This window comes from Catharus ustulatus, chromosome 13, assembly GCF_009819885.2.
Source record: "Catharus ustulatus isolate bCatUst1 chromosome 13, bCatUst1.pri.v2, whole genome shotgun sequence".
Classification (NCBI taxonomy): domain Eukaryota; kingdom Metazoa; phylum Chordata; class Aves; order Passeriformes; family Turdidae; genus Catharus; species Catharus ustulatus.
The window spans coordinates 18,393,257-18,408,270 of NC_046233.1; the positions used below are offsets into that span (position 1 = coordinate 18,393,257).

General features: G+C 45.3%; 1 protein-coding gene across 6 annotated transcripts in view; it reads left to right on the forward strand.

Moving 5' to 3' along the window:
- The first annotated feature begins 2,746 nt into the window (after positions 1 to 2,746).
- ATP2B2 (ATPase plasma membrane Ca2+ transporting 2) overlaps positions 2,747 to 15,014 on the forward strand; it is a 221,890-nt gene continuing 209,622 nt past the window's right edge. For 3 of the 6 annotated variants that reach the window (XR_004419303.2, XM_033071630.2, XM_033071631.2), the window contains exon 1: positions 2,747 to 2,937. The gene's annotated coding sequence lies outside the window, so the exon portion shown is untranslated. The remainder of the gene's footprint in view (positions 2,938 to 15,014) is intronic. The other 3 variants (XM_033071628.2, XM_033071629.2, XM_033071632.2) reach the window with 2 other exon arrangements.

Consider the following 15,014-nt stretch of genomic DNA (forward strand, 5'->3'; position numbering starts at 1 on the left):
TGGCAGTTCAAGTTTTACTGGGGGAACAATTTTTTCAAGCTCAACAGCTGAAGTCTCATTCCTTCTATATCCCGTAAGTGTTGTTGTGTTTTTTAAACTTAGTCCCAAAGAGCATCTTTCCATTTTTCTGCTCCATTTCCGCTCCTTGCCCCCAAGTTAAGGTGTTAAATTGTTTTTCTGTCAGAGCTAAATAACATGCTGCTGGATGCTTTAATAGGCATGAAGATGTGCTGACAAACCCTCATTTCAGATGGTGTCTTGCTTTGCAGGGCTTTGCTATTAAATTTGATGATGAAATATCTCAAAAAAGCACCAGACAACGTTGCAGCCATTTTGAGCTGCACTTGCAGGAATCCAGGTTGGAAAATGTTAATATTCTCACAGTTGTGTCCAAGAAATAATAATAATAAACCCCCAGCCCTTTACATTCTGAGCTCAGAGTGTTCCTAGAGGTGCTGTTGACTGGCTGGCCTATTTCTGAGGGTGGGATTGCTATTTCCAGCTCTGGTTGGAGGGTACCTGCTCTGGGTAGCAGCTATTCCCTGGAGCTGTGGTTTGTAACTGTGAGGGCAGTGAGCAGGTGTCAACCTGGAACCAGAGAAGTCCTGACTCCTGGCAGTGCTGGGGCTCAGGTTTGGGCCATTTCTGAAGAGTTTTCTCTGGGGAGCTTTAAATGAGAGCGAACACAAGGTTTTATCCTTGATGCACACCCAGGGCAGGCTCCAGCGTGGTGCACAAATCCAAGGCTTGGGAGCTCAGCTCCCCCTCCAGACTTTGCATCTTCTGGGATGGAGATCAGCACTAGTGCTTGGCCTTGGCTGTAGGATGGCAGCACTGTGGTGGAGGTAGAACCAACACAGCCCTGTGAGCAGGCTGCAAACAAACCTCCAAAAATCTTCCTGGCTTGTCCATCTCCCCACGTGCTCTGGTGCTTCAGAGGCCCGCGGTGAGTGAGCACTGGGAATATTCATCTGCAAAGTTGGTTGGATTTGGTACATAATGAAATGTTCAGACTAAGGTTTTCTTTCCCTTTGGAACTTTTTTTTTTTAATTTTTAATTTGTTATTTTTCACCTCCTCTTAGTCCCTTGCCTATTCTGTTAATTAAAAATCAGAATTAGAGTTTTTTCTGATATAGACCTTATGTTTCTGCCTCTGGCCTGAAGTTTCTGTAGTATGACAAAGTCTTTGAGAGCAGCACTTGTCAAACTGGCAACAGCCAAATGTGTGGAGCAAGATTTTTATGCTGTGTGGAATTTCTTTAAGCTATTCCTCTCTTCTTTCAGGAAAGACAGTGTAAGAAAAACAGTCTTCTTTAATGTATTTTGGTACTCTGTCAATCACTGGTCTCTTGCTTTTTAAATTATCTTTAAAATTTCTACCAAAAAAATGAATGTAAGGAGTCAGATAATTGCAGATGTCTCAGTATCTTCCTGCTTTTCTGACACAGCAGTAGAGGTCACCAACATTTCTGGGTCTGGGACCTCAGCACAAGACATTCAGCTCGAGCACTGCTTTGTCCAGGGCTGGGATTCAGTTTGAGCTGCACTGCAAACTCCTCACAGCTGCAGTTTGTACTGAAAACTTGTTCTGAAAAGGGGACACGTCTCTCTGCTTAATATAACCCAAAGTCACTGCATCTGGTGTCCTGGCATGCATGTAATTGCCTGTAGCTTCCTAATGATAAAGGCAGTCTCACATGAGAAAATTCTGCATTGATCCTAGTCCTGATTTACATTTTACTTCGTTAAGAAAAAATTGATCAGCATAGATAAAACTCCTGATCAATGATCCCAGCACTTTTTTTTTTTTTTTTTTTTTAATAGCTTCCATTTTGGTGCAGTGCAGACTTTTGGTTTAACTGGCTGAATTGATATTCTGAGCAGCGAGTAAGGCAGGATGACAGAGCATCAGCACAGCTACTCCTATTATTGCTCAGGGAGGTGTGCTCCTGCCCACCCTGGCCAAGGCACAGGCAAGCCACGAGCCACTGTTGTCCTAGGATGCCACAGAACACATCCCAACTTTTATCTGCACTGCTTTACACATTCTTCCCCCTAAAAATAGAGGAATTTTCTTGTGTTCAGTCACTCTCAGGATTGAATGGTTTGAGGTAGGGAAGTTGAAGTTGTAGTTTGAGTACTGATCACAGTTTCCTTTGAAAAGATAAACTATTACACAGAAAATGTTCTGCTTTTCAAAGGACTGATGTCTCTGTCTTGTATTTGGGTTTGATTTGCACTGCCACAACATGGTATTCCATTGGAAAAGCCTTTTACATTTCTGAGTCCTGTATGTGCTAATGATTCAAAACAGCAGACACATAATAACTCAGAGTGGATGGTGGGAAGCTGTAGATAAAATGCAGTGATTCCCCAAAGTGCAGGGCTGTAGGGAAGAGGAAGAGAAGGGCAGAGAGCTGCTCTGGCATGTGTGTGTGCTTTTACAGCACATGCTGCTGTGACCAGATCAGATTAAACGGGGATATTTCCCCGTTCCTCCTGTACGGTTTTGGATTTCTGGCAGGCATGGCAGGGACACAAACCCAACACAAACCCCACAGCGCTGCAAGGCTGCCTTTTTTTTTTCTTTTTTTCTTTTTTTTTTTCTTCCCCTTCGAATCCCCATTGTTCTTACATAAACAGAAAGAGCAGGGGAGGGCGAGCGAGCCGGATCTTTGCAGAGGGTGATTATGAAGTAATTTGCAGCGCGGCCACGCCGCCGTGCCGGGCTGTCATCACGGGCACAGCCCGAGCAGCGCCGGGCACTGCGGGCTCCAGCCCCGCCGCATCCTGCGATCCTGCGCCTGCTCGGGGGCCGGGGATGCGCCGCTCCCCGCGCTCCCCGCGCCCCTCTCCTCCTCATCCCCCCTCTCCTCCGCCAGCCGCACTGATAGGACTTGACAGCCCTTGTCCTTGAAGGTTTCTCCCGTTTCTGAGTAAGTGGCGTATTCCTGGTCGCTTGCCATCTTCCGTTTTTGTCATTATCCCGGGGGAAGCATTAAAAAAAATCGCAAACAACAAACATGGTGGTTCAGTCCATTTTTTTAAAAAAATTATTTTTGCTGGTTTTGTTTGTATATTTTTTGCGCTGTCGCTGCTCGTTGCCCGCGCCCCGGCGGTGTCCCCGCGGCGGTGGCGGTGTCCCCGCTGTCCCCCCGGCGGTGGCGGTGTCCCCGCTGTCCCCGCTGTCCCCCGGGGCGGGATGCTGCGCGGCTCCCCGGCGCTGCCGCGGTGGTACGGTCGCTGCAGAGCGGCTCCGCGCCCATGCGAGCCCCGAGCAGGCTGCGCTGGGGAGGATGGCTTAGCCAAGTAAGTAGCGACATCCACAGCATGAGCGCAATAATGGTGGCGGTGGTGGTGGTGATGATGGTGGTGATGATAATTATAATAATAATAAAAAAAAATCGTTCCCTTTTCCGTTCTGAGCTCGTTTATTTGGCATTTTGCTGCCGGGGAAGGCGCGAGCTGATGGGAAGATGGTGTGGGGACTGGGGCTGAGTGATGCATTAGGTTTTGGTTCGTGCCCTGGGAATCTCTGCAAAGGTAATGCTGCGACTCGTGTAGATTATTCTGTAAGGTCAAAGAGAAGCTGCATCGCTGAAAGGCTCTCTTGCATCAGAAAGCGTTTGCTGGGCTTCGGTAGGTTGAGAATTCAGCATGATCTTGTTGTTCTTGAAACGTACGGGCTTGATTTTGATTAAATCAGTTCTTTAGTGGTGAGGAAAACACGTGGATGGGATTTTGCTTTTATCATTGCTGGTAAGAATCGGATGTGCTTTTTTATTTTTTTTTCTTTCTTTCTTTCTTTCAGAAGCTCGCATTTCACTAAAATGTGAGCAGTACACTTTGACTGTTGTATTTTTCTAACTTTAATGCTCTCCTACGACAGGCAAAGCTATTTCTTGTTAGGAGAATCCGTAATCCTCAGCTGGGTTCCTTTATAGAGCTGTTTATAGTCTTTCAGTGCGTTTGTTTGAAAGTAAAGGGCACGCAGGTTAAAAACCCCAAACATTCCCTTTGTATTGAGATGGACTAGAAAATAATGTGGAAGAAACCGGGAATTTTCTGTAACTCCTTTTAACCATGCATGATGGGGAAAGGCTTTCCTGAGGTGTATGGTATGATAATTAAGATCTCTGACAAGACAGACTTTCAGTATTTATTTATTTATTTATTTATTAATTTCATCCAAAGAAGAATCAGCTCCCAATCCAGCGAAAGCTGCATGGGAAAGCTTGTGGCCGTTCGCGAGGCACCCAAGGCTTTAAGAGAGCCCCCAAGATTCCGGGAGTCATTTCCGATTATGTAAAGGGAGATTCTGTGCGTTTGCTCCGTGCCTGCGGCGCTGGCAGCTCCTGTGCCCCGCGCTCCGGGCAGCACCGAGCTGTGCCCCAGCTCCCAGCTCGCCAGTCCCTGACTTTAGGTCGCCCCCTCGGAGCCGGGGCAGCTCCCCGAGCATCGCAGGGCTCCCGGCGCTGCCGAGGCCATGGCTGTGGCCAGCCCTGGGGCTCTGCCGCCTGCAGATGCTTAGCCCGGTGCTCCCCATCCCTGCTGCAAGGTGAGTATTGAAGCGGCTCCAGGGGAAGGGCTCTGCTTTCAGGATAAACCATTTTCATTTGACACCCCAGGAGCTGCGTGCTCCTCGGGGTTTTTGGGTTGGACCCCCTGCTCGCTTTCTGTCGTGGGGCTGGGGAAGGATTGCAGGGATATTGCACAAGTTGGGATGTCTGGAGGAGAGCTGGCACGTTTGATGTGGGAAAATTGCGCTTTTGTTGCTGGGATCTGAGCCTGATGTTAGATACTTGTGGTATGAAATTGATAACGAGGGTTTTGTGTTAGTATTTGCTTAGAAAAGGGATTACAGACCGACTTCATAGTCCACATGTTTTTTTTTTACTGCTGAGATGCATTCCTGATTAGCATTTAATTTGTGAGAGGTCATCCATATGCATGACTGGCTCTTGTACCTTGCTCTGGAATAACTGTTTGACTCAGGTATCCAGCAGGTCTTTGATCACAGACAGCTTTTACTTTGTTCGTGCTCCTCTCATTTTAATCCAAATTGCTACCTGTGAAGAGGTGGTTCATATTTTCCCTGTAGTGCTGGTAAAATGAGTAAGTTTGCGAATAAGGCAAAAAAATAAGGCTTGTAGATAAGTTGTGTAGGGCAATGCAGCATGAAGGTTCTTCTCTTTTATTTATTTTTTTTCTCTGTGTGCTGCCTTTTCATCCTTTTTGTGTATGTGCCTTCATTTCTCTAGAGAATTGATTTTGGCCCGCATCAGTGCTAAATATACATTCATTTTCATGGAAAAGGTCAATTTTCTTCTCTGCTGCAAATCAAAACTGCATGATACTCCTCATGCTTTCTGCATATATAAAAAGGTTACATGCATGTATATTGGATCAGCTTGGAAGAGTTTCATGCTTCCCAGCAGGATTCCAGGTTGCAGAAGACATGGTAATGATGAACTAGGTATCATACTGTTCTTTTAAGAGCTGCCATGAAGTCACTTTTGTGAGTGCTTTTTTCCTTTTAAATTTCATACCGTGTATCTAGGAAACAGCTTGGAAAGATTTTCTTTCCCCCTTTCGTCTTCCCCCAGCATTTAAAATGTACAGCTTATCTTTCCCAGTGCTGGTGGATTAGGGATGCAACATTTTTTGAATCCTACTCTATATATACATATATATATATATATTCCTGTCTGAATACAGCAACTGCGAGCATACATCCTGCTAATAGATGAAAATGTTAAAAGTGGTTTTGTTTTCCTTTTTATTCATATTTTTTTCCCCATTTTCATCCTGCAGTTCACATTGTCGAATGCCAGTTGTGTATGTAGTAATTCCTTGTTACATTTTGGAATAAATGTGGAAGTCTTGACCTTGTAACTCCCTCTCCCACTCACTGAGAGCCCATTGCACTGCAGCAGGACTCCAGCAGTGGGGGTTCTCTAAACGGACCCCACCTCCTCTAAGAAATGGAAATACTTTTACTTTGCACCTAAAATCGTGTTCTGAAGGGAAGAAAGTGGTTCATTTGATTAACCTGACCGGGAAACCTTGCAGAGAACAAGCTGCCTTTTGGCCAGGTTTTTTCATTCTGTTTTCAAGGAGACACAATGAAGGATGTAATTCCCTGGAATTTAGCAAGTACTGCTCTGATTAATTACGTTCAGATTATACATTATCTGATCAAATGTCAACCTCCCCCCTCCCCCATGATTAAAATCACACATTTCTGATTAATTTTAACGTGCCGGTTGAAAAAGGGGCTAAAACAAGCAAGCCAGCTAAGGATTTGAGAGGCGTTTTTGTTTCATTTCGGGATTAAAAAAGGGTGCTAAAGCTTCATGCGGCCCCTCTGCGGGATGCTGGTGCTGAGGCAGGCAGGCAGCGGTGGGTCTGCTCTGGATGGAGCCTCCCCCGTGTGTGCCGGGGCAGCTCCGCAGCCCCTGCAGTCCGGGCTGGCCCGGCAGCCCCAGCCCCTTCCCGGAGCGTGCCCAGCAGGGATGCTCCAGCCTGCCCGGCTGCTCCAAGGTAACACATCCTTAGTGGAGCAGTTGCGTAAGAGAACAGCCTTTCTCTCTAGGTAGGTTATGCTCCGCATGCTGGGTGCTTTTTGATGTGCCAATAGAGATAAATAAAGGGCGTTGTGGAGGTTATATAAACATAAAGACTTTAATTTCATCCGTAGAGCAACAGACAGGCTCAATAGCATTTTATTGTCATTTTATTTGAAAGTTTGGTGCCCTTTTGTAGGAAATGTGAGCATGCGGTACAATTTAAAGAGCTGTAGGGGTTTTGGCTCAAGTTTTACTGGTTTTGCTCATGTTTAGGTTAAAAAGTATGGTTTTACTGCTGTATTTTTGATAAATGACCCTGGTTTTTGCGTTAAACCTGGAGATTTGCAGTTGAAGGAAAAAACCCAATGTATGAGAAGGGAACGAAGCGTATTTTAATAAATTCAAGAGCTGTCAGCTCTGTAGAAGGCAGGACGTGTTCCCTCTGAATGCTGCAGATGAGTGAAATATGGAGCTTGAGAAGGGATGTGGAATTCCTGCTTGGGTACCAGAGTTGGCAGAGTTGGGAAATGGTAAACAAGTTACAAAATACTTCCCTTCTACCACTTGTGTATGGACAAGTTCATCCTGCTGGTAACATGTTTTTCCTCATTTTTAAAATATTCATGGCACAGTTAAAGTATCTGAGGGTTGTACACCAGGCTCTCAGAGAATCCTGGAAACAGTTAATGGGAAAAGCTAGAAGAGAAGCAGCAGTGAAACTGGGATTTCTATGGAAGAGTCTGTGGATTTTTAACCTTTTTTGTCTCCTTTGCCCACGTGGTGAAGGTGAAATGGCTGGAGAAGGGAGCTGATTTCAGAGGCAAGCTGAGGTTGGCAAGTACATCTGGAGATGGTCCAGCCCAACCCCTCCTGCCCCAAGTGCAGTCACCAATAGCAGGGCAGTGTCCAGCCAGGTTTTCAGTATCCCCAAGGATGGAGACCTCACAACCTCTCTGGGGCACCCGTGCCAGTGCTTGGCCACCCTTGCAGCTTTTGACCTTTACATGGAATTTTCTACCTTTGCTCTCCTTGCCTTTTTGCCTTTCACCACAAACCATTGAGAAGAGTCTGGCTCCATCTTCCTCACCTTCTCCCATCAGCTGATTATTGATAAAGTCCCCCTGAGCCTTCTGCTCTCTGGGCTGAGCAGTCCCAGTTTTCTGAAGCTCCTACCTGTGTGTCAGTGCTCCAGCCCTTTCCTCACCTCTGCATGCCTTCCCCTGTCCAGGAGGTTCAGGTCCCTTTGTCCTGGGAGCCCAGCCCAGGTGGGAGCACTGGGATGTCCCAGCAGTGCTGCTGGGTTGGGAGGCAGCCCTGTGCTGTGAGGACACACTGCTGGCTCCTGCTCAGCTTTGGGTCCAGCAGGAACCCCAGGGCCTTTTCTGCAGAGCTGCTTCCCAGCCAGCTGGCCCCCAGCCTGTCCTGCCTCAGGGGCACAGGTTTGCCTTTCCCTTTGTGGCCATCCTGGGATTCCTCTTGGCCCATTGCTCCCTCGGAGAGGCAGCTCTTCCATCTGGTGGCACAACCACACCTCCCTGTTTGCCCAGCCTGTGCCCTTGCACAGGGTGCTCTGTTCCTTCATCCAGGCCATTAATAAAACACTTGGCTATTGCATTGAAAGAAATCCCTTGGAAGGAGAGGATTAGAGCTGGAACTGCAATTTCAAGATTTAGCCCAGAATTGAAGCACTGTGTTATTAAAAGATGTCAAAAATTGGTCAATGTCCTGAATACGTTTATGGTTGGGAGTGTGGAATTTGCAGTGTTGAATGCATTGCATCAGCATCCCGGGTTTGAGGATGAAACAGGAAAATCAGTGATTCAGATTTACTAAGAGCTTATTTTATATATTAAAGAATGAAGACTCACAGCTGATGAAGTAATTTCAATTGATAATTTCATTTCAATTAAAGTGAGTTAAAAATAAAACCATATGAAATGAATTAAAAATAAAATGAGATTTCGTCCAATCTGATTTGGATCTTGCTGAAAAATCTGTCACACAGAATGAGGAAACAGGATAGGGAAGATGCTTATCTGTGAGATGTTGGGCAAAGAGCTATTTCTGTAGTCCTTGCCTGTCCAGTTCACTGACCTTCCCAGCTCCTGACCTCTGGAAATTAGTTGGGCATTTGGAGAGAATGACACTCCTCATATACACACTCCATCTGGGGAGATTGTTACTCAGACAAGAACTGTCTTAGTCTGATAAGTTATCTTCTGTGCTTTGGCTTGGATTGTGTTCCACAGTATAAATCTGTGTAGACTTTGGGCTGCAGTTTAGGATGAGATGCAGCATTTTAAATGGGGTTTAGGATTCCTCTTGTATCCCCCAGCTGAAGTCTCATGTGACAATTCCCACCAGCTGTCACAGGTGAGGCAGGGAATGACAGCCCACTCTGGGATTGTGTGACGGAGTTTGAGGTCCAACAAGTTCAAGATCAAGTTTTACCCTACTTGATCTCACACACAGGCATCCTCCTGGCTTTTGTCTCCATGCATCTCAGAATCCAGGATCTCCCCTTACTTGTCTTTCCAAACTCCCCTTGGTCTTCTGCCCAATCTCCACTTTTTTTATCCTGTTTTTTATCCTTGTTTTCTCAGAGATCACTTTGTTATGCTTCATCTTCCTTCTGGAGCTCAAGGGGCCTCAGTTTTCCAAACCCCAGTGGTCTGGGCAGAACCCCTGCCATGATCAGTCCCTTTGGTGGTGCTGTCTCATCCCTCTGCACTAATTCCATGCTCCACTCTTTTTAGTCCAGGTATTCTCAGAATACCAACCCAAGGATCAGGCTCATGCAGGAGAGTGGAACAGCCTGGGACATCTTACAGCCTCACACACACTCTGGGATCTGCTGCACCCTGCACTGAAGCCATCTGTCACCTGTGACAGGAATGGGGGGATCTCCACCCCCATTCCCTTGGCTGCCTCAGCCTTCCAAGCACAGGTCCTGCCATCACCCTCTTTGTTCAGCAGCCTTCTGGGGCCTTGAGGGAAGAGTGGCACTCCTCAGAGGGCTGGTGGCTCTTTGGCACGTGCTCTGTTCATCTTGAGGCTGCATGAATTCATTGCAATGGTCATGCTCGGCCTCTCACTCACCTTGACACCCCCTGGGTGCTGATGAAGCACAATAAAATGCTCTGGCACAGATGTGACTTGTCTTTCACAGTGGTACACTTTGTGTCACACAAGGTGTGTAATTAGAAGGGAACAGCTTTCCCAATAAACCGTTCCAGTCTCCTTGGGAAATGTGCAATCCCAGATGTCAGGAGGCAGCATTGATCTGTGTCCTCTGTGAGTCAGTTTGAGAAGAAGCTGCTGTCCTGGCTGAGGACAGCTGTTCAGTTTGCACTGCAGCCTTCCCATGTCCCTTCCCTCTGCTTGCATTGTAATGAGCACTTCGCACGTTGTTCTAAAAATGCCTCCAAATGATGTTTGATATTAAGGGACCAGTGAAATGCAATTACAATGAAATGATAATTTCGTGGTGTTTTTCACAATGACACGAGATTGTCACCCTCCCTCCCTCCCCCAGTGCTTGAAGCAGTACCTCTTTATGAGGAGTTGAGCTAACCTGGGAAATTCCAAGAGAAATTGCAGACGCTCCTGAGATGCAATGCAAATTGTTGCAGTACCCATGGAGGACATTTGCATTATGGTAGGACTGGTTGTCTCTGTAATGCTGTCGTGGTGATTGTTATGCAGAGAACTGCAGGATAAAATGGTAGTGCAGCAGTGCTGAATAAGATGGCTGAAAATGCCAGGAAAACAAACTGTTGGAGCAGGAGGATTGCAGGAGGAATGAGATGCAAGACACCTCCCAGCTTCCTGGGGGACAAGCTCTTGGTTCTGCTGGTTATTTCCACGTCTCTCTGGTGCCTCTCTCATGCCCACACTGCATCACTCTGCATCAGGCAGGCAGGAAAGAGCTCCTGGCACAGAGGGGAAAGGCTGAGGGGTGCCCTGTGTGTCTTGGGCTGACCTGGAAGGATGTGAAAGGGCTGCCCTGGTACTTCCACTGCAGCATCAAGAACTCCCCTTGAGGCCAGAGGGGTTTTGAGGGGATCTTTTACACTGAGAGTTTGTGGGGAGCTGTTATCTCCAGGGCAGTGTGTTGATGAGTTTGCAGAATCTTTGGTTTATTTGATTTTAAATCTTGTTTTGGTTCATCTAAAATAGGACTGGGTATCTCTGTCTGTCTTGTGTGGTGCCTTAATTAGAGATAGGTACAGAATGTGGAGGGCTTGGATTTATTTACGTGCTTGGGATGAAGTGGGAAGACAAAAAAGGGCAATATGTACTTTCCCAGGAATATGTGACATGACAAGTGGTGACATGGACAGGGACCACTGGAGCCTGTCTAAAATGAAGTGTTTTGGATATGCAGGTGGGACCTGGCTGATCCCCAAGCTGGAGGAAGCCTGGGTGGGCCAGCTGCTGCCTGTGGCTGGCAACAGACTTGACCTTGAAGAAGGGAGAATGTGTAGAGAGAGACAAACTGTGCTCAGACTGTTCACAAAAAAAAAAAAAAAAAAAAGGGACTCTGCTGCAAAGCTTGAATTGCTGCCTATTGCTTTGGTTATCTTCTTATAAATCTTAATGTGGCTGTTCAGTACAGTTAGGATGCCATTCCCTACCTTGGGATGGATCCTCCCTTCCAGCAATGTTTACAAAATAATGAAAGAAAGAAGCAGCAATCTGAGGTAGGCACATATAAAATCTGCAATGCAGAAATAGGATTATATATTTATCTGAGTTCTCATGTAGACAGATGATTAATACAGTACCAGCTACAGGGTTTATAGCTTGGTATATCATTAAGGTTCCCTGTAACTCTAATGTGAAAAGATAATAAATTAAGTGTCCTCTTCCCTGCCCTTGTCCTCCTTTTTGTAGTTTAGAAATACACTTGGAAGTTTTAATCTGAAAACATGGTTCTGGTACCAGAACTGAGGATGGAAAGGAATGAAAGGGAAAATGGAAGACATCTAAAGTGATTTTTTTCTTGAACCTTTTTAAGAATTAAAATTGAGTGCATGAGGTCTTAACACACAAACCTCATTTACATATCTGCTTTTGGATTAGGAGAGGATCTTGAAAAATATTGCTAGGAAAGTATTTCTGGGGATTTTTCCCCCCTCCTTGTTAGAGAAAACTAACATACAATTTCTTAGTTGGGTCCAGCTTCCTTCTAAGGAAATCTTGTTCCCCTCCTTTACCTTCTCTGGAGCAGATGAAAGCTGCAGGTACAGGACATGTTAAAGTTTTTAGTATCAATCAGGTAAGTAGCAGTGCTTTCTGAGCTTTCATTGCCAAACCCTGAGAGAAGAATTATTGCAATATTTAAAGTAAACCTGAGTTAGAATGCTGTGAAAGAACAAATGTTCAAGTAACTGGAAGCATCCAAACACATTCCTTTATAAAGAAGGCACTTTGTAGTGGGAGACAGTCCTGGTGAGCTCAGTGCTGTTGTGGGCACTGGGAATAAAGAGGATTAGGGCCTGGGATCCTCTGGAAAGCCTCTGTGCTGGGTTTATCCCGTCCTGTGAACTCACCCTGCTGCCTTTAGGCAGAGCATGACCCGGGGCTGTGGCAGTGGCAGCAAATCAAAGTGGGATGGCAGAGCTGGCAGTGCTCACACTGACCTGCAGAGTGCACAGGGAAGGGATAAATCCTTGCACAAGGAGAAGAAAATCCGTGTCTGTGGGTATGCACACACATGTGCACGTCTGCATCTCTCACAGCACCCAAACACAGAGCAGTTCCTCTGAAATCCTTCCTGCTCCTTGGCTTACTGTGGAGTTTAATTCCATTCAAAGTTAATCTCGCAGTGGTTCACTTGAAAACAATACCAATTTTGTACTGCCTCCCACACACAGATCCACTCCCTTCCTCTGTAATTCTTGTTTGACCTCACAGCTGGTTCTCCAGAAACTTTCCTCCCAGCTGCCAGATATTTCTATTCAGGAGTTACCCTCAGGAGCAGCAGCACATTTCCATGTGGGACTGGATTTTGTGTTTGTCCTGTAGTGAGCACAGAGCCTCAAAGCTTGAGGCCTTATTAATTCAAAATTTTGTATGGATTTGACTTTCTCTCCCATGACTCTGCTTTTTTACAGCACCCAAGTTCCACCACAGCAGTAAGAAAACAAATACAGGAATGCTTGTGATTGCTGGAGATAAAAATTTCTTCTTGGGAGCTGTGCAGTTCATTCCTGCAAAGGATTGAGCAGACCAGGGGATGAACAACATGGTCCATGAAATCACAGAGCACCAAACACCTGTGGTGATGGCCACAGGGGCTCCATGAAGCTGCTTTTAGTTCAGGAAGGAAGAAGGAGTAGATCCTACTCATTTTCACCTCTTTGTGAGGAGAGCAAAGCAAATCAAATACAGAAATAGGGAATCCCCTAAAACCTGCTGTTATTATTATTTATTATCTCCTCAAACCATATTATTACATGACTTAAACTGAAGATCCAGCAGGTTCCATGGGAAAGGCAGAAGATGGGCTATTCCATGTGTGCTCATAAGAAATAGACTTGTAAAGGAAAAAGTGTGTAGACCACTGGCAGCAGTTTGAAGGTTTTTTAATCCACGTGGAGGATGGAAAAAATCTCTTCATAATTAAAGTATTTCTGAGGATCTCTGTTATCAGTGGCGAATTCTTTTGTCTGCAAGCAGGTCTTGACCCTGGCAAGCCCCAGGGGTGTTTCTGTGGGAGTTTCTGGTGCAGCTGTAGGATGGAAGAAGGGTTTTATGGCCCAGCTCTCTGGTCCCACCATGCAGACACCCCAGCACTGCCAGGCTTTTATCCAAGGAGTGGAATAAACACACCAACAACTGGTGAGCAACAGGCAAATAACCCACTCCAAACCTGGATGTCTGATGGGGAGTTCTCTTTGGTGCCTTCTCAGAGCACATCCAGAGTGGCAGAGCTGCTGTCAATCTGTCCTGCAACCCCCACTCAATCCCATGTCCCCAGAGCTTTGGGCAGTTTTTCCTCCCTGGAAAAAGAGGAAAAAATCATCCCACTTTGATTTTCCTCCCCATCACAGCCCAGCAAAGTCACTTTTTAGCATTTCTCTCTCTTCTGCATATACCCAGAGGAGGGAGGGAATTTGTTGTGTGTCTTTGCAGGACTTTTGGAGATGAGTTTGAGAATTGAGGCCGTGCTGGTTCAGCCTGTGCTCGGCTTTCTCCACAGCCAGTGTCTCCCTAGAAATCTTTTGTCTGGGATTTCTTGCCTGGCTGTGTGGAGCAGACTCTCTCTGTTTTTCAGACTGATGGATGTATTGGTTGTTGCTTGTGGATCTTCTTCGGCATCATCTGCTTTCATTAGCATTTTTGAACAAAGGAATGAATCAGAATAAATCACAACTAATAGAAATATAGGAGCAGATTATCATTTTGCAAAGCCGAACTCTCTCAGAGGAGATTACGTATTTAAGTTGAACAAATACAACTTCATAAATAAACTAAATTAAACATCATCTAATTTTACTTTTGAAGCCAAGCAATTTTAATCCATGCTCAGCTTCTTGTATAAATATTTCCCAACTCCATTTTATTCTTTGAAGCATTCTTATTCATATTTAAAAACCAAAAATGTGCCAAATTGAACCACAGTTGTGTATACTGAATAGATGTAAAAGCTTGGGTATATTGCATAATAATCTGAGAGTTGGCAGGAGGGAGTGACTGCATTTGTGAGTGTCCAAGTAGTGTAAAAATGCTTTTGCAGAACCTGATATTTGTCTCTAAAGCTCTCTGACTGATGGCGTGCCTGAAAAATCCTTTTCATAAATCCCTTATGTATTGTTCAAAAGGAAGCAATAGATGATTAGAAATCTATATATTTCCCCAGGGATAATTGATGCAGAAACTGTGGTGCTGCAAGCATTGCCCAGCTGGTCTGGATTGAGAGCAAATTCCTGCTCATGGATGGAAGGGCTGTTTCACTGCAGAAATAATTCTTAGAACTGGGAGCATTTCAACCCCCCCAAATGTGCCATTGGAAATCCGCTTTATCAATCATCTCATTAGACAAGAAGAGTCTTTTTTTTTAAAGAATGAGGTAATAAGGTTGAAAAATTCTTGTTAAATGGTTCATATGGTGTTCACAAAGCTGAAATGTAATTTCAGTCCACCCTGTGTTCAGCCTAAAAACCACAATCAAAAGTAATTTTCCAGAAATAGGCTTAAATGCAGATCTTTCTGCATGTTCACTGAATCCCTGTGTGCAGTTTGCAGAACTGACCTGTCCAACAACTTCAGGGGCTGAAAATGGTTGACAGTGCTTTTCAAAAATACTTCATTTCTGACTAAACCAGGTGTAAAATTACCAAGAACTTGGTTTTCATCTAATATTTTGAAGATAGAAACAAGAGAAGTGAAATAAATCTACATTTTTTTCTGGTTTTAATATTGACCCATTCATTTAT